This window comes from Pleurodeles waltl, chromosome 7 (assembly GCF_031143425.1).
Source record: "Pleurodeles waltl isolate 20211129_DDA chromosome 7, aPleWal1.hap1.20221129, whole genome shotgun sequence".
NCBI classification, from domain to species: domain Eukaryota; kingdom Metazoa; phylum Chordata; class Amphibia; order Caudata; family Salamandridae; genus Pleurodeles; species Pleurodeles waltl.
This window is the reverse complement of record NC_090446.1, coordinates 1,273,293,528-1,273,313,520: the sequence shown is the minus strand read 5'-3', so window position 1 is coordinate 1,273,313,520 and position 19,993 is coordinate 1,273,293,528.

The following is a 19,993-nucleotide window of genomic DNA, read 5'->3' as shown; positions in this document are numbered from 1 at the left end:
GCATGACTCAGCAGGTCAACGCAGTCTCCTCTTCCTGCTACAACACCCTTCGCATGCTCCGCAAGATTTTCAAGTGGATTCACCCACGCCCTGGTCAGCAGCCAACCAGACTACGGCAACGCACTCTATGCAGGAACCACGGCCATACTACAAACGAAAATGCAACGTATCCAAAACGCCTCTGCCTGACTCATCCTCGACATCCCACGCCGCGACCACTCCCGTCCACCAGCTCCGCTCCGCCAGCCTCGCCCTCGCCTACGTCCCCCGCATTCGCCGCACCACAGCCGGAGGAAAATCCTTCTCTCACCTCGCCGCCAAGACCTGGAACTCCCTACTGCTCCACCTATGCCAGACCCAGGACCTACTTACTTTCAGGAAACGCCTCAAGACATGGCTATTCGACCGGTAGTTCTCCACCCCCCCCAAGCGCCTTGAGACCCTGACGGGTGAGTAGCGAGCTTTATAAATTTCATGATTGATTGGCTTCGGACCACTGAAAGTGTGGTGTGAGGAGGTTTACGTGGTGCACCCTTCAGTGGTTTCTATGGATACTGAGCTCTACCAGGTAAGTGGACTCCTTCCTCCATTCCTTTACCTCTTATGTGCCTGTCCAGCGATCCTGGAGAGCTCTGGGCTCCACAGGCTCCATAACCCACATCTTCTAGCAAGGTTGAAACTCTACCATAGTGGCCTTCTGGTCGTACAAGAGTTTCATAACTTCTTGATCGTTCTCAAGAAGCAATGCATCTGGTTGTGGAGGGCCAGCATGTCGTCGACCACATCCTGAGAGAGTTTCCAGGGAGCTTGCTCACACATCTCTCTTTTGAGGCTAAGAGGCCTCCTAACAGGGTAGCCATAGAGGAGTTTGAAGGGGCTAAACCCAACTCCCTGTAGGCAAACAGACATGGCAGGATGACGTCCTACTTATGCCTCATGGACTCAGGTAGTCCCATTAATATGCCTTTGAGGGTCTTGTTGAATATTTCCACAAGCCTGTTTGTTTTTGGGGTGATAATGCCACTGTCAGATGCTCCCTCTTTGGGGATTCCCACACAAGTAAAAATCCTCAATAGTGCTCTAGGCACCCCAGGGGCAGTCACCAAACTCAGAGAAATGGCCTCTGGGTAGCAAGTGGCGTGGTCCACCAAGGCCAGAATGAACCTGTTGCCTAAAGCTATCTTGGGGCCTAAGGGACCAAAATGTTGATGCTTACTCTCTCAAAGAAAGGACCAACGACAGGTAATGGGATTAGGGAAGCCTTGAGCTTTTTCCTAACTTTCCACTAGGCTGGCAGGTGGGACAGGACCTACAGAATGCATCTGAGACTGTCTTCAGCTGGATCAAATAGAAAAGGGCAACAAGCATGGTGAAGCTCTTGTTTTGCCCTTGCACATGGGCTGCCCCAGATTCAGGAACATTATGCTGGCTGACTAGGAGTCATTCTTCCAATAGATAAGGTGATCTTCAGAGGTATCACTTGCTGCCTGGGCCTCAGCTTGCTGCGTCAAGCACTCTAGAGCAGGGTGCTCTTGCTGTACTACTCAGAAATCCTCCCCAGTGGGCCCACCTTCAACTTGCCATCTACCATGCTCAGGCAGGTCATGAATGGTGGCAATGTCCTCCCTGGTTGGCTCAGGAGCTCCTCCTCAGATGACCCGTCAACCTGGACCGCAGGAACTTCAGGGGCTGTTTTCCCATGCCCTATGCCCATACTTGTCTTGGCAGCTGCCTGCGCCATTGTTCCAGGCAGCCTTGACTCCCTTCTCGGGCAGCCATGGACCTTGTGGTCCTACAGGCCCATCAGGCAATCCCAACATCTCCAAGTGTGACCTCGATCTCTACCTCCTTCCCGAGTGTATGCTCCAGGTTGTTGCCTAACAGACAATCTACAGGCATGCAGGGTTCCCAGCTACTTTTAGAGAACCTGAGACTCCCACTCAAAGTGAACAAGAGCCACCAGTAGTGATTCTCTTGGTTCACTGCGACTATGACTTGGTAGAATGTGTTAGGGGGAACCTGCTTTAAGGACACCAGTTGACACCTTACAAGAGTCATTCTGGCTCCTGAGTTCCACAGAGCCTCCACCCATTGCCCATTGATGGTGATGCACTGCCTATACTTGGAAGAATTTGCAGGCATATGGGTGTTTCACACCATCTCCTTATTCCCCAGCAATACTAGGGTCACCTCTTTCTGCTCCCCAAAGCTAACTGGGGCCACCTCCTCCCCAAGCCTTACATCCCCAACCCTAATGTCTGCCCACCAGCGGGGGCCTGTGCCCTTATGGGGCATTTGGTGTCTCACCTCGGAGTGCCCACAATTGTAACATTCAGTACATAAGGGGACAAGCCTTACTGTTTGTTTATCAAACTGTTCACTTTGGAATTATTTTGGGAGCCTTTTGAGACCCCCTTATGCTTAAGTTTTTCTCCCTCGTTTCTTCTGGTGGTCACCACTGATCACCTTTTTGAGCGCCCCAACAGATGACTTTTTGAAGACGCTGGTGCTGACCCAAAGGTCTGCCTCCTCAGAAAGCTTTCTGGGGTGAGTCAGCTTGCTGTCTACTAGGTGCTGGGACAGCTCTATAAAACATGTATTGACCATGTGCTCCCTGAAAACCAAAATTTGTAGAACCCATTGTAATCATCAACTTTGCTGCCCCTCACATAGCCATTCAGTGCCCTGTTAGAGTAGTTCAGGAAATACACCCAAGGCAAATTGCGGAGTTTGTGGCTATCCCTGAGCTTCTGGTGATAGTTTTCAGTGGTCAGACCATATTTTTACTAGAAAGATGACTTTCGTAGGGGTGTACATGGTTTTGTCCTCTACTTCTAGGGTCAGAACAGTGTGCCTACCCAGTGGAGGCAAACACTTCCATAAACCACCCCCAGTGCTCCTCTAGGATTTTGTGTACTCTCAGGGTCATCTCAAAATCTGGAAACCATTTATCAATGTCATCTCACACCACATAACTGGGAACTAGGTCTTTGGGGATCCAGACCTTCTTGTCATCTTCAGACATGGAGAGATTGCTTGCACTAATCCTGCTTTGCTTTCCATTCTAGCTCTCTGAGGATCCTTTAATGAGACAATTTTTTTCTCTTCCAGAGCAAGTTTCTTTTCCTTCATCCTGAGTTGGGCTAACTGAAGCCTGAACTCCCTATCGGCCTTCTTGTTTGCCAGCTCTTCTGGGGACAGGCTTAGCGAGGACACACTGCTTCCCGCTCTGACAGGGAGATCTAAATCATGGGATGGGTCATCCTCTTCCACTGAAGGCTGTGTGTCAGATCTGGGTTCCAGATCCTGCTCCTCCATATCACACCATTTTCATCATCTGTGGTTATCATCAACTGGTGGACCTCTGTCAGGCCATTGGAGCTTTCTCAAGATCCAATGTTTTGGTACCCTTCTTCATTGGGAACCCCATTTCCTTGCAGAACTGTTTAAGCTCAGCCACAGTGAAACTTTCCAGGTTGGCCAGCTAAGACTCCATGTGTGTAACCTAGTGGCAGTCGCCACTAGGTAGTTATAGTAGGGACTTAGGCCCTCATTAGGACCCTGACAGTCGGTGATAAATTGGCGATAATCCCGCCAACAGGATGGTGGCAACTACCGCCAAATTATGACCATGGCGGTGATATCTCAAAAGACAGCCAATATACCACACCGACCGCCAGGACGGAAACAACAGTCACCACGGCAGTAGCCGCCTACAGCCAGGTGGAAGACAAAGTTTGGGCGGTACCAATGCCATCAAAAGCCTGGCAGAAACAGAGCTCAGAAGAGAAAGGACTCACCATTTGAGACACAGGGAAGAACCACACCGCCATGGAACCAGAATTCCAAGTCTTTTCGATGATCTTCTATGTTATCCTCTACCACGAACACCAATGCCGGTGAAGACGACAATGGTGAGTACAGCCGCCTAGCACACATGGGGGGGAGGAAAACAAGAGTGACACACACATGCACAACACACACCCCATACACACACACCATACACACAACCAGCTGCACAAGAAAACAATGTATCCTCGTAAATCGGCTGAATAATCCAAGGACAACAGGAATTGACTAAAGTGATTATAATAGGATCAACATAAAAAATAATCCCTGATCCCCTGGTACTGTTCCTCCTGCAGCCGCCTGTTCTCCAGCACGTTGTCTAGGATCTGGCCCATTGTGTCCTTGGAATGTTGATAGGCTCCCAGAATCTCAGAGAGTGCCTCCTGGAGAGTCGTTTCCTTGGTCCTGTCTTCTCCCTGACGCACAGCACTCCTCCCAGTGTCCCTGTTGACCTGTGCCTCTGTCCCCTGAACGGTGTGCCCATTGCCACTGACGCCAGGTCCCTGATTGTCTGGTGTGCGAGGTGTGGCCTGGGGTCCTTGTACAGGTGGGCACACTGCTGATTGACATGTCCTGGGGACAGAGGTTTGGGGATGGTGGGTGGGTGCTGTGATGTTGTTCCCTGATGGGGGAGGCTCTGTGGTGGTCTGTGACTGGGCTTGGGTAACCGGCTGTCCAGTGGTCCCTGATGGGCCAGGTAGATCATCCAGATCCTGAAGACCAGAGTTACTGTCATCACTGTGGGCCTCTTCTGCTGGAGGACTGGATAGTGCTGGCACCTCCTCTCCGGTGAGATTGGCTGGGGTACCTGTGGGGATGTAAATGATGAGTTATGGTTAATGTGTATGACATATTGTACATCCCTGGCTTCCCCTCCATGGTTGGTGTTGCACTGCCAGCTTTTACTTGTGTATGTTGGTGTATGGTGGGATTGTTTGTTCTCTATGCTGTGCATGCTTTAGTGCTGAGTGTCCATGCAGGGCTGTGAGGGCTGTCCATGCATTGGTACAGCATGCAGGGCTTGGCATTGGGATTGAAGAGATCTGATGGTGGAGTGTGTGGGATGTAGTGGAGTGATGGGAGTGAGGGTGAGGGTATGTGATGGCATGCAGGTAGGGGTGCGATAGTAGTAGAGAGTTGACTTACCAAAGTCCAGTCAGTCCTGTCTAATGTGGTGTGGTTTTGCCTGTGGGTGTCCACTGTGAGCGCGGCGGTATGTATCGCCAATGGTTTACCGCCGTTAAATGTCCGCTGTGGTGATTCGTGGGTCACGATGTGGTGGTTGTTGTTCTCTTGGCGTAACAGTGTGGGTTTTGATACCGCCACTCTATCACTGACCATTGGTCTGGCGGATTTGTGTCTGTGGCTAAATTCTGTCGGATTGGTGTGTGTGTGTCATAATATGGTGAGCGGATATCCACCACTGCGGCAGGAAGTTGGTGGCTGTCAGCATGGCGGTAAGCGGGATTTACCGCCAATGTCATAATGAGGGCCTTAGTTTCTATGAAAAAAGCATTTTTTGTTTTGCTAATAACTTTGGCGCCGGTTGACGAATCTTCATGACATTTTCCAAATAACTTTTACGCTCACTTCAGCTGCTGTCTGAAATGTTTTGGGTGATCCGTCAAGTGGGGGCTGAGAAAAATGGGGGGTCCCAAAACATGTTTTCTCCATTAGTTTTTCCATAGGGATTTTGAACAACGATAGCGCCTGAACCGCAGGATGGATTTAACCCAAATTTGGCAGGAAAGTGGCGCTTGGTCAAAAAAGAGGCCTTTTTGTTGTTTGGTGTAAATCTGTTCAGTAGTTTTTGAGAAATGCAATAAAATCCAAATTTGTATGTATAGGGGTGTGAAGGATTTGGGACCCCTCTTGATCTCGTGCTGAGATCTATTTGGCTGCCAGCATATCAACAAGAAAGAGTTGGCAGCCATGTTGAGACTCAGCTTTAGCCTTATCCCAGAAAAAAGTTTAAAAATAAAGAAAAGGGGTCAGGGTACGAACATCCTGACCCCTTAGCTCCCATGCTTGGGCCCCCCTCCGCAGGGCTAATTTAATTTTCATCACAAGTCATGACGGATCTGGTAAAAAAAAAAAGAATGAAACGCGGGCTCCCGCAGTTCTGAAATTCTGAAGCCCCCAGGTTGGCCAAGCCTCAGAGGCATTGTTAATTTTAATGCTGGAGGGCCACCTGGCCCTCCTGCAGCCCTGGGGACTGCCACCTCTCTGGGGCTTCAATCTAATTCTGTGTGGGGGCCAAGTGGCCCCTCCGCAGCCCCAGGGGCCACCACCTCCCAGATCTTCAATCTAATTCTATGTGGGGGCTGCATGGCTCCCCCCCGCAGCCCAGGGGACCACCACCTCCCCAGAGCTTCAATCTAATTCTATGCGGTTGCCCCCCATGGCCCTTGGGACCACATCTCCAGGGCAAACAATAAAACATAGAAAGGGGCTCCATTTCAGACGCCTGCATCCCCAGGGACCACCACCTCCCTGGGGCTGTTTTCGTTGGAGAGGGCTGCGTGGCCAGCCTTGTGGAGTCACTGATGGCCTCTGCTGGCAGTGAGGGAGAACTGTCAAGCAGCACTCCCTCGCTGCGAGCAGAGGTTTCTTCTGTCTCCATGCCCACGGAGATGTACGCAGGGAGACAGAGGAAACAATTGCTCTGACAGAGAGGGAGCTGCTTTAGCAGCTCCCATTCAGTGACAGCAATGCTGGAGGTGGGGAGCCAGCTGGCAATGTGGGGGCTCCCATGGTCCCCAACATTGTGATTGGGTGCCCTAAGGGCACCGAGATAACATGGCCAGGACCCTGGGGGAGGGGTCCATGGGACGAGTCTGGCCCTTGGGAGGGCCCCCTTCCCAAAAAAAAAGAAATTAGGCCAGACCCCGCGGGATGGGGTCCCTAGAGTGGAAATTGGTTTGTGGGGGGGGGGGGAGGGGGGCAGCGCAGGCCCACATTCCCAGAAAAGTTACATGTTTGGGCTGGGCCTTGGGGGATAGGGTCCCTGGGGAGGGGCCTTAGTTGGTATAGGGGTTGGCTGCAGGGCCTGCCCGCACTCCAGGCTCTGCGGCCAACTGCCACTGCACACAACCAAAGGCTGTGCGCAGTGGTGTTTGGATTAATGTATAGTAATGAAAATTACTTTACGTTTAAAAAAATGTTGAAATTCACTGAAAAAAACAAAGGTTATAGGGACATTATATTTAGGAAATAGAATTTAAACAAACACAAAAAAATCACTTAAGGAAACAAAGGTTACAGGAACGTTATAGTTAGGCTCACACTTTAAACATACCAAACCATAGAAATTCACCTGTTATAGTTAGAGTTACCTCAAGTAACTATAACTTTTGACCTAAGGTAACTATAACTCACACCCTTGCCATGCACTGCTAATTACCCCACAAATTAGAGCACTCAGGACATCGTTGATAACATCATTGATAATATCAATGTAATATTTGCAGTAACATTTTTGATGGAAAAACTGTGTGTGTCAGGGACGCACGTTATAGTTACCTTAGGGCACGAGTTATAGTTACTTGAGATAACTCTAACAGGTGAAGTTCTATAGTATGGTACGTTTAAAATGTGAGGACTTAGGCCCTCATTACAACCCTGGAGCTCAGTGTTAAAGCAGCAGTTATACCGTCAACAGGCCGGCGGTAAAAAAAATGGGATCACGACCACGGCGGAAACCACCAACACAGACAGCCACTTTAACACTCCGACCACCATGGCGGTAGCAACAAACACCGCGGCGGTAACCGCCAACACCCAGGGGGAAGACAATGTACCGCCCACCCCATCACAACCCGCCAATCTGCCAGCTTTTGTTGGGCGGTATCAACGCCATCAAAAGCATAGCGTCAACAGGACTTGGAAGGGAAGCCACTCACCTAGTACAAAGAGGATGGGGGAGGAAAAAGAGAGTGACACACACACGCAACATGCAACACCCCCAACCCCACCCACAACACCATACACACAAACACATGCATCAACATTACATTTACACCCCGTAACCCCCTGGAAGAACGCAAGGACCAAAGGAATTGAGTTAAACAGTGAATTTTAGAAATTGCCCGAAATACGTAGAAAAACGAAAAACAGTATATACAAAAATATACAATATGTACATAATACGGTACATTGTCCATTCAAAATATCCGTGGGACACTGGGCCAAAAATCATGGGCCATGCCCACACTTGACTCCTGGCTCAATACGGAGAGAACACTGCAGGGGCATCAGGTCGAAAACACACAGGCACATCAGGGGGATGGGGAAGGGGGGGCACCTCAGCTGGAAGATGGAATAACACCACTGTTCCTCGAAGGGGCTCCATGCCCACTGCTTGGTCCTGGGGAGTGCAAGGCCACAGTCTCTCCAGTGGGTGGTTTGCCCACTGCTTGGTCATGGGGAATGCAAGGCCACAGTCTCACAAGTCTCTCAATTGGGTGGTTTGCCCACTGCTTGGTCCTGGGGAATGCAAGGTCACAGTCTCTCTAGTGGGTGGTTTGCCCACTGCTTGGTCCTGGGGAGTGCAAAGCCACAGTCTCACAAGTCTCTCAAATGGGTGGCTTGCCCACTGCTTGGTCCTGGGGAGTGCAAGGCCACAGTTTACCAAGTGGATGGCTTCTTCCACTGGTCCTGGAGGGGGCTTTGTGCCCAGTGTGCTTCATCCTGCCAAGGATAGGGTGAGTGGATGCATATCTCCACTGGTTCTGGAGGGGGCCTTTGGCCCAGTATGCTTCATCCTGCCAAAGATGGGGTGAGTGGATGCAGATCTCCACTGGTTCTGGAGAGTGGCTTGTGCCCAGTGTGCTCCATCCTGCCGAGGATAGGGTGAGTTGATGCATATCTCCAATGGTTCTGGAGGGGGCCTTGTGCCCAGTGATGCAACACTTGGGGTGTGGCAGTTCACAGTCTCTCACCTGGGTGTCTGAGGCACAAGATTTGAGGGAACAGGTTGCATGATAGTCCATGGAGGTAGGGCTAGACTCTATCCTGCGGCAGCTAAGGCTCCAAACTGGTGGTAGTGCTGGTGCTGGTGGGGGTGCTGCCAGTGGTGATGGGAGGCTCCAGCCATTCTCCTGTAGCCTCGGACAGCTGCCCACTGGGGCTGCTGCTGCTGGTAGTGGTCCTACTGTCAGCGGTACAGGTGGCAGTGCTTGCGGCGGGGCCTGCGGTGGTGCAGGTGGCGGTGCTGGTTGTGGTGCAGGTGCCGGTGCTGCCAGTGGTGTAGGGAGACTCCAGCCCTTCTCCTGCAGCTTTGGACGGCTGCCCACTGGGGCTGCTGCTGCTGACAGTAGTGGTGCTAGCAGTGGTGCAGGTGGCAGTCCAGGTGGCGGTGCTAGCAGCGGGGCTGCTGGCAGTGCTGGCTGCAGTACAGGTGGCGAGGCTGGCGGTTGTGCTGGTAGACACCAGGCCTTCGCCTGCAGCCTCCGACGGCTGAAGTGCCTTGCCTGGTGTTTTCTGCCCCTTCCTCACCTTGGCAGATGATGGTGTGACCTTGGCTCTGGCAGCTGGAGTTTTTGAGGAGGCCTTGCTGGGTGGTTTGTGCTCCTTGCCCTTGCTGCATGCTGTCCCCCTCTTCCCCTTGGCAGGTGGTGGGATGGTTTTGTCCTTAACAGGGGTTGATGGCACACTGGCTGGGCTGACGGGTGCCCCCTTTGAGCCTCTGTGAGTTGCAGGTACCACAGCGGACGTCGACTTGGTGGCTGAGGTGCTGGTCTTGGTTTTGGACACCCTGGCCCGATGGGAAGGGGGAGAAGGGAGGGGTAGGGAAGAGGTCAATGTTTACCAGGAAAAGCTTCTTAGAGACACTGGGGCGGGAAGAGGGAGAGGGTTTGGGAGTGGAGGAAGAGGGAGTGGTTGTAGGAGGTGTCTGTCTGCTGAGTTTGGGTGCAGGTGCATGGGCTGCATGCTGTTGTGAGGTGGATGGCTGTTGGGTGGGTGGGTGCTTGCATTTGTGTACTTTGGGAAGAGGGGTCACAGACACACTGGGAGAGGACACAGGAGACGTGTGCATGGATGTGGGGGTGGTGACTGCCTGTGAGGGGTGTGTTGTGATGGGCATGCTTGTGATGGAGGTAGTGGATGAGGATGTAGTGCATGCAGGTGTGAGTGGAGATGCTACTGGGAGGGAGGTGGACAATGAGGAGGAGGGGGACACACTGGAGGCAGTGGATTTTGGTGTGTCTGCCTGGGAATGGTGCTTGTGTGAGTGCCTGTGAGATGAAGGGTGGTGCTTGTGTTTGCCTGAGCCAATTCTGGGTGTGGATTTTGGTGAATGATGGTCTGAAGGTGTGCTTGGGATAGGGTGGGATTGAGGGGATTGGGTCTGGATAGAGGAAGTTGGAGGGGGAAGACTAGAGACAGGTACAAGGGTTGCCATCAGTGCTGAGGCCAGAGCTTGAAATGTTCTCTGTTAGGTCACCACGCTAGAGTGAATGCCCTCCAGGTATGCATTTGTTTGTTGCAAATGCCTCTCGACAACCTGGATGGCATTTAGTATGGTTGACTGCCCAACATTGAGGGATCTCAGGAGGTCAATAGCCTCCTCACTTAGGTCAGCAGGGCTGACGGAGCAGGGCCTGAGGTGCCTGGGGCGAAGGAGATGCCTACCCTCCTGGGTGAGCGGCCACGGGAAACACGTTGAGGGGCTGCTGGGAGGGCGGTGCTGGTAGGAGGGTGGCGGCTGTACCTGTTGTTGGGGTGGGCACAGAGGTGTCCACCACCACCAGGGAGCTTCCATCGGAGGGGGAGTCGCTGTCTGTGGTCTCCCCTCCTGTCCCCGTCGTGGTGCTCCCCTCGCCCTCCATCCCACTGGTGCCCTCACCCTCGGTGGATTTCGCCTCCAGGCCCATGTGGGATGCAGCTCCCTCCGTCGCCGGTGCCTCTGCTCCTCCGCCAGATGATGCTGATGCACACAAGGACAGGGTGACAAAACAAAAAGAGGGGGTAGAGACAGTGGATACACTTGGTCAATGCCAGCAACACCACTACCGTTGGCGTACAAAACACACAGGGAGCAGCCCTATGCACTAGGCCATACACTACCAGTTACCAAGATTGTCACCAGCCCATGGGGTACACTGCCTATTGCCATGAGCTGCATACCTGAAACCTACAGGACCCTGCCCAGTAGTAGATGCCCACTAACACTATTGGGGTAGGAGTGCTTCTGAGCCTGCCTAACAAGGGACCTACCCTGCCATGTTCGCCCTGGCCTAGGGGCACCCACAGCCCACATCCCCCACCCAGGTAACTCTTAACGCGCAAAGTCAGGATTCAGAATGATGCCTCTAAGCGCCCATCCAACTCTGGATAGGCCACCGCCAGGATGCAGAACATCAAGGGCGTCATGGTGCGACGGGCACCCCTTCCTCTTTGGGAGGCCAGCCCCAGCTGGGCCTCCGCCATCTTCTTTTCCCAGCAGCACAGGTCCTCCAACCTTTTGCGGCAGTGGGTGCTCCGCCTGTCAAAGACTCCCAGGGTCCGCACCTCCTTGGTGATGGCACGCCAAATACCCTTTTTCTGGTGGGTGCTGACCTGCCGGGAAAAGACAGCAGAAAAAGGATTTTTCATACCGTCCGGACTGTCATACTCATGGCCCACCATATCCCTCCCATCCCCTTACGCACATACATTGACCACCATACATGGACCACTCTGCCCCCCCTACATGTGGCTTACACACACAGCACTCCATACATTCATGGCCCATGCATCATGCTCACACTGTACTCACCTGTTTGTCTGGAGGACCGTAGAGTAACGTGAATTGGGGTAGGACCCCATCCACCAGTTTCTCCAACTCCTCCGCAGGGAAGGCAGGGGCCCTTTCCCCAGACACGTGAGCCATTGTCGCTTCCAGACACAGGTCACAGCAGCACTTGCAGTGTAGGTCCTCTCCTGTTGAAGGTCAGGTAGCAAGTGAGTGAACAGATAGAAAATGGTGGTCATGTCCACGGCGGTGCGTACCTTCACCGCCGGCGTACATTATCAATGGCTCCTGGAACCCATAGGGCCCAATGATAACAATGCGAAGTTGCGCAGCGGTCTTTGACCGCCTACCGCGACGGCACACAACGCCAGCGTAATTACCTCATTTCCACTTGTCCCTCCTCACAGGTCAGGCAGCCGCCATTTCAGGGGGGCAAAAGGCATGGCACCTAACTGCATCACAGCAGACACTGGCACAGAAACTGACTGTCGGATTCACATACTGGTTCTGTAAAGGAGAAAAATCATCATTTGTGCGATAGATGTGTGTATATGACCCTCTGCTCACCGTTTTCTTCCATAGGCTTCAACCGCTGAGGCTGAATATGAGATGGCGACATCCTCCGGTGTACAGACCCCTGGTGGACCTTGCGACAATGGAGGACAGGCACATTATCCTAACCTACAGACTTGATTGGGCCACAATCCAAGAACTGTGTGCCCAATTGGAGCCAGACCTGATTTCAGCTATCCACCAGCCTACAGGAATCCGCCTCTAGTCCAGGTCCTGTCAGTGCTCCATTTCCTGGCAAGTGGTTCCTTCCAAACAACAGTAGCCATGGCATCAGGGATGTCTCAGCCAATGTTCTCCAACGTGTTGACCAGAGTGTTGTCAGCTCTGCTGAAACACATGCACAGCTATATCGTATTCCCCCGAGTGGAGGATTTGGCCACAGTGAAAGCTGACTTTTATGCCCTGGGACATATCCCCAACATCATTGGTGCAATTGATGGTAAACATGTGGCATTTGTCCCCCCCCCCCCCCCCACCCCCCAGGAGAAATGAACAAGTTTTTAGGAATAGAAAAAGCTATCACTCTATGAATGTGCAGGTGTGTTTGGCGGACCAGTACTTCTCCCATGTGAATGCCAAATATCTTGGCTCTGTGCATGACGCCTTTATCTTGAGGAATAGCAGCATCCCATATGTGATGGGCCAACTCCAAGGCACCGGGTGTGGCTAATAGGTGAGCCCAAGGTCCTCACGCAGTATAAGTTGGTGTGTGGGTATGGGGTTGTCCCTAAGTGTTAGTGTGTGGCTAACAGTTGTCCCTCGATATTTTCAGGTGACTCTGGTTACCCAACATCTCATGGCTACTTCGGCCTCATGAAGGCCAGGTTCCGGTACCAGGTGGATCCCTGTACTACTCACCCAAGAAGGTGTGCCAGATCATCGTTGCATGTTGCATGTTGCACATCCTGGCCTTGAGACGCCAGGTGCCTTTTCTGCAGGAAGATGAGCCTGGAGATGGTCTTGTGACAGCGCTTGAGCCTGTGGACAGTGAGGAAGAGGAGGCAGTGGAAGAAGATGTTGACAAAAAAAGTAATATAATACAGCAGTACTTCCAGTGACACACAGGTAAGACACTGTAACTTCACTTAACTTTTCAGTTTTCTGCTTGACATTGTACATGGCAGCCTGATTACCCTATGTCTATGGCCACTTACTGTACCCTTTGGCATCTCTATTTTCAGATCTCTGTGTCCCACTCTGGCTCCTGCTATGTGTACTGATGCCCACCAAAGGTCGTTCCAAAGAATATTTAACTGTACATATGACTTGCAATGCTTTGATAATGTTGAACTAATACATATTTCAGTCATTTGACAGACTCCAGATTTGTATTCGTTCCAGGGGTGTTTATTTAAGGGCTCATAAGTGGAGGAGGATGTGCAATGGGCTGGGGTGATGGTGGAGGAAAGTCCAGGGTAGAGTCCATTCTCTTGGTATCACAGGTGCGTTGTCCAATGGGGCATAGGAAGGGGAGTAATGGCAGTTCAAGGTGGACAGGGTGACAGAGTGGGACAGAAGGGTGAAAATCAGTAGAGTCTTATTTCCTGGCTGGGGTCTTGGCAATGTTCTCTGGCTTCTGCCTGGATCGCAGGGATTGTTTGCGGGGTGGTTCTCCTTCTGCAGGGGGTGGGGTGCTGGTGGCCTGTTGTTCCTGTGGCTGGGCCTCCTGTCCACTAGCGCCGGTGGAGGTGGACGGCTGTTCTTCGGTGTGGCTAGTGTCAGGGGCCTGTTGTTGTGCCACTGCCTCCCTCATGGTGTTGGCCATGTCACCCAGCACCCCTGCAATGGTGACCAGGATGGTGTAGATGTGTTTGAGGTCCTCCCTGATCCCCAGGTACTGTCCCTCCTGCAGCCGCTGGGTCTCCTGCAACGTGGCCAACATTTGGCCCATGGTCTACCGGGAATGGTGGTATGCTCCCAGGATACGGTGACGTTGAGTAGGGGTCCTGTGGGGATGCAAATGCAGTGTCAGTGTATCTGTGTGTGCCATCTTGTGCATGGGTGTGTTTCCCTGTATGATTGTGATTTCCCTGTCAGCTTTGCCTTGTGTGTGTGGTCATTTTGCGGGCTGGGTGAGTCTCTCTACTGGGCATGCTGTGGTGATGGGTGTCCATGCAGGTCTGTGATGGGTGTAACATGCAGGGCGTGGTATTGGGATGGGTGGGTTGTGGTAGTAGGGTATGTGTGAGGTGGTGGAGTGATGGGGTGGGGTTAGGGGTAGGAGTTTGTGATGGCATGCAGGTAGGTTGGGGGGGATAAAGTAGAAAAAATGTGACTTACCAGAATCCAGCTCTCCTGCTAGTCCTGCGAGGCCCTCAGGATGCATTATTGCAAAGACTTGCTCCTCCCATGTTGTTAGTTGTGGGGGAGGAGGTGTGGGTCCACCGCCAGTCCTCTGTACGGCTACCTGGTGTCTTGAAACCATGGAATGTACCTTCCCCCGAAGGTCGTTCCACCTCTTCCTGATGTCATCCCTAGTTCTGGGGTGCTGTCCCACGGTGTTGACCCTGTCCACGATCCTCCTCCATAGCTCCATCTTCCTTGCAATGGACGTCTGCTGCACCTGTGATCCGAATAGCTGTTGCTTTACCCGAATGATTTCCTCCACCATGACCCTTAGCTACTCCTCTGAAACCTGGGGTGTCTTTGGGGTGCCATGGATGTGGTGTGAGTGGTATGTGTGAGGATGTGTGGGGTGCTGTGTTGTAAGGTGTGTGGATGGTGTATGGGTGATGATGTATTGTGCCTCTGATTGAGTGGGTGCTCCTGGCTTGTCTCTCTCTGCTTGCTATCTTTTTTTCGCTGTAAGGGGTTGTGGATAATGTGGGTGTGTGTTTTAGAGTGTTGTGGGTGTGGTATGTGTATGTGTGTCAGGTGTGTGTAGTTTGAATTGTCCAATGTGGTGGTGTCTTGTAAGTGTGTGTGTATTTTGTGCGCAGAGGTGTGTACCGCCAATGGTTTACCACGGTTGAAGACCGTCACGGTAATTTGTGGGTCGTGATACTGTTGGCGTATTCCTGTTGGCGTAATGATGTGGGTTTTGGTACCTCCAGTTTATTACTGACCTTTGGTCTGGCGGACTTGTGTGGGTGTCTTTATAGTGGCGGATTTCTTAGTGTGGGTCATAATACCCATAGCGGAATACCGCCGCTGTCACGGTATGTTGGCGGACGTCGTCACGGCGGTAGGCGGCATTTACCACCAGGGTTGTAATGATGGCCTTAGTTTCCATAGACGGAGCGTTTTTTGTTTTGCCTATAACTTTAGTGCTGCTTGACGAAACATCACGAAATTTTCAAAACTTATACTTTGGTTCAGCTGCTGTCTTGAAAGTTTTGGGGTGATGCGTCAATTGGGGGCTGAGACAAAAAAAGGGGTCCCAAAATGTATTTTCCCTGTTCATTTCTCCATAGGGTCTTTAGACACTTCTACAGCCTAAACTGCTGAATGGAATTACACCAAATTTGTCAGGGAGCCAGATCCTGTTCCACAGATTACCATTTTTGTGGTTTGGTGTAAATCTATTCACATGTGTGCTCTCTGGTGCAAAAAGGACATTTTATTTATGAGCATGGTACCATGTTCAAGCAAGAGGTTTTAGTGGGCTCCACTCACATAAGTCAATGCATTTTTTGTGTCACAGTGTGCTTGCAGCTGCGTCCACTTTCTTTGTTCCAAATGGAGTGAGAATGTGAATACTCCAGGGTTTATTCATACACTTTGCTGAGTGCATCAGAGCATAGAGTTATCACAATTTCACGCAGGGCAGCAAGACAACTTGCTGCACTGCATCAAAGGCAGATGCCAGGAATGCAACATATTTATTGATCAAGATGCATCAAATTTCTACTCTCGCCCTGAGCTGGTGCACCAAGTGATACCTAGCACCAATGCAGGTACCCTTGCATCATGATGCAATGGTGCCGTGACACACCACATGGCACCCTGGATTGATTTGTGCAAGAAGGGACAACTCCCTGCACAAAACAATCCTTAGAGGCTAGGGCAACAGAAACCCTTGAAAGAATAGTGGTGCATGGTGATAGCCTGACAGAGAGGGTTTAGAAACATAGGAGTGGATGTCAAGTGACGTCAAGTGAATGATACTGCCAGTACTTTGTTCTAGTTTGAGTTAGCCAGGTGCTCGCTTGGGCGGATTTAAAGGATGTCAACACATGTCGCTCACTCTTACAATAATGATATATCAGGGGTGTTAGCATTCTTCTCTGTGGCTTTATGTGGCTCATAGTCCTAAACTCCCTGATGTACAGTAAGCAAAAGGAGACTGGCGAACCATAAAAAGGGGACAAAGAAGCAAAGATCAATCATTGGAATGCATGAATAGTTCAATGTTTTTAGGTTTGCAATAGATACCTAGGAATAGTCTATCTGATTTTAAAAGTACAGTTTTTGTAGAGAGTACCACCAATCATTGTTTTTCATCTTCTTTGTTTCATAAGCGCCCAAGGGCAAGATAGCACCTGGGCCTGCCACCACCACCAGTGCGGTGCTGGATGGGCCGACCACCAATGGCATGGCCACAGCAGATGGTTCTGCTAGCCTCAGTAAGTCATCTTTATTATGTCTTACTTTCTCTTTCCACTAGTATAATTATGGCCCTTTGAATACTTACTATTAACTGTTTTCAACTCTAATTCTAATGTTTGCTCTCCTTGTGCTTCCCTGTGTTTTCTATATTTCCTGTTTCCCTAGCTGACTTTTTCCTGTCTGTAGCTATCGTCTGCTTCTTTTCTTAGTAAGCTTTCCATCACCCCTCTTTTACATGTCCTGTTTTGTAGTATGACTGTTAAGGGGAGAACAGATTTTTGGTAACGTAAAGAGGATCACAGCCAGGCCCAAGTATTCCATTCACCAAACATGTCGGTTGAAAAGGCTTTTTTGATCAAACTATCACAAAATACAGTGACATACATAGAGTGGTCATGGACCCCCAATGTTGTCTTATACTAGCAGTTTCCATGACAGTACGGCATGGCAGGGATGAGATACCACAACCAATACCATTTGTCCTTTTAATTCCTTTACACACCTTATGCTTTTGTTGCCCTTCCCTTACCCCTCCATTAGGAAAAACAGTTTTGTTTGACTCAATGACTACCTGTTTTTTAAAATGTAGTCAACCAACAGATGAAGTAACAAACCTCCCACTGTGATACTTTTAATAGAAGAAGATACTGATAGATAGCTAACTTAACTGTAGTGTGGTATAGCTGTTGGACCTCATGCAAAATAATAATAATGTGGCTAATCTGGTATCTAAAATAGATGCATCATATTTTTCTCTAAGTGCACAGACCACCAGTGCTGCAATAACAAACGCAAGCCAAAGACTTTGTAGGAGACCCAACCTGTTGTGGGAAGTGGAGATGTCCCAGTGGTGGTAGGAAACAGTAATTAGTCACCTTGCTTTCTCATTGACAATACTGTATTTGTTGAGTGAGGCAAATATCCTGCCCATTTCCTTCAGTCCCTGCCCATGGCAATTTGTCTCCTGCAGCACAGTTTAATTCGGCACCACAGTGCAGGCAGTGAAATGTGCATGTGCCGATGCATGACAAAGTCTGCAATGCGCAAACCGAAGAAATGGTGTGTTTCCCAGTGCCTGCTCAGTCACCTACTAGTACTTCACTTCATCATTCTTTCTTTCTGCCCCGCTCAGTCACCTACTAGTACTTCACTTCATCATTCTTTCTTTCTGCCCCAGCCTATCCAAAAATGTAAATTCTATTTCAGAATGTGCCAAATTTTTCTGCCCAAGTGGCATATTTTATGGCTTCTATTATGGATTTATGGTTCAAATTTTTTCCTTTTGTCCACCAATGTGACTAAACAAAAGCGTAGTACATTATCAGTGACACATAACCATTCCATACCTAAAACTCTACCTATCCCAAACCCTCTAACGCACCTCCCTGTAGAATACCACCATTGTCAAGTGAGGGTATATTTTGATAATAATTTGTAAGGGAGGCCATGGTGTAATGTGGGACTAAGGGCCTGATTTAGAATTTGGCAGATGATAAACTCTGTGACATATATGACAAATATTATATATCCTGTTTGGTGTACTACAATGATTCATTTATATGCACTATCTACTGTAATACACCAGATGTCATATATGTTATCTGCCACATGTGTAACGGAGTATCGTATCTGCCAGACTCTATCAACCCCTAAGTTTACACTCAAGGTAGAATTGAAGAGGGTATCAGAAAAGAGCAGGGCCATTGGAATTATAAGTTAGTATCATAACATGTTACAGCTGCCCCAAAAACATGCTGCAGAGTAAGCAAATCTGCCAGCATAGCTCGTTTAATTTTGCATAGTCAAGCATTAATTGTGCATCACCTATACACCTTATTCGTTAATGGCAGCTAATTCATTTATTAACACAAATAAAATGTCTGTCAGTTTCACTATGAAATTCTTTATACTAAATTCATTTTTTCATTATGTTGATGTTCTGGCTTAACTCCTTGTAGTCAGTGCTATTGCATTATGTGATACATGGGTGGGAAAAACTTGGCTCAGGCTGTGAAATCAACACATCAAAATGAACTTCTAGCGACCCTAGGGGACCAGCATTTTTCTGCTATGGTGCCATTATAGACAGTATAAAACAAGTGTTTGGGCTGAGCATCACAATTTGTGTTTTTATTTTTTATTTTTGGGATATAGCTGCTCCTGCTGCTGGAGCTGGCCTGCAATCACTGCTGTGGCACCAACAGTTGGAGGCGTTGGTAGTGGAATGTCCTGAGCTGGTCTCCTTGGATGAGGAAGAGTCCTTGCGGGAGGAAGAGTAGAAGGCACAGGCATCTAGTTCCTTGGGACACCAACCAAGCCCACCTTCAACCCAGTCATTCCTGTGCGGCTGACTCCTGCAGCCAGGGTCCACAGCCACCAGGAACACCACAGCCCCCCTCCATATCATCATCATCCAACCACCTCCTCCACAGCGCCCTACACAAGCTAGTGCTGCTCAGGGATGAGATGGCGTTGCTCAGACACAGGCAGCAGAACCTGGCCCGGGAGGTGGCTGACATTGAATCTGAACTGGGTACCCTCAAAGCCCTTTTTTATTTAACGTTATTTTTGGTGTTAGGGCCTGTTGGGAGTGGAGAGGGTGCTAAGGGAGACTGGGGAAAGGGTGAATGTGGCATTTGGGTTATTTTCTTGGGGAAGGGGTGGGCCTGTTGTGGGAAGAAAGTTGGGGAAAAGGTGAATGGGACTTTTTTTTTGCTTGGGGAGGAGGCCTGTTGTGGGTGGGCTTTGGGATGGGAAGTTGAGGGAAGGATGAAAGGGACATTTTTGCTTGGGTAGGGGAGTAGGCCTGTTTTGAGTGGAGAGGGTGAGTTTTGACTGTCAAAAAATAAATGGGCTTTAGTTTTTTCTTAGCATCTGTCTTTGCATTGCAAGTTAGGGTTGCATAGCATTGTGTGTTTGTGACAAGAGTGAGATGAGAAGCTGCCCTCTGAAATTGCCACACTTTATACTGTACATCAGCTTTTTTCTCCTTAGACCTTCTCTACCAGGAAGTCCCTTGCCAACTATTTATTCTTCAGTAGGTTACTTTCTCCTTCCTGAAGTCCAGTAATTATAGCCCACCAGAGTGGCACCGAGAACAGAAAACTGGTTAACTGTATTCTGTTTATTACTTGATGAGGTTTTGCAGCACCCAGACACCCACTGATAATGTGTATTTGTTAGTTTAGTTACTTCCCTTGTCCTATCCTCTGTACCTAATGAACAATTATGTGGTCTGCCTACAAGATAAAAAAAAATATAATCTTATTTATCTCTCCTTCTCAAGAT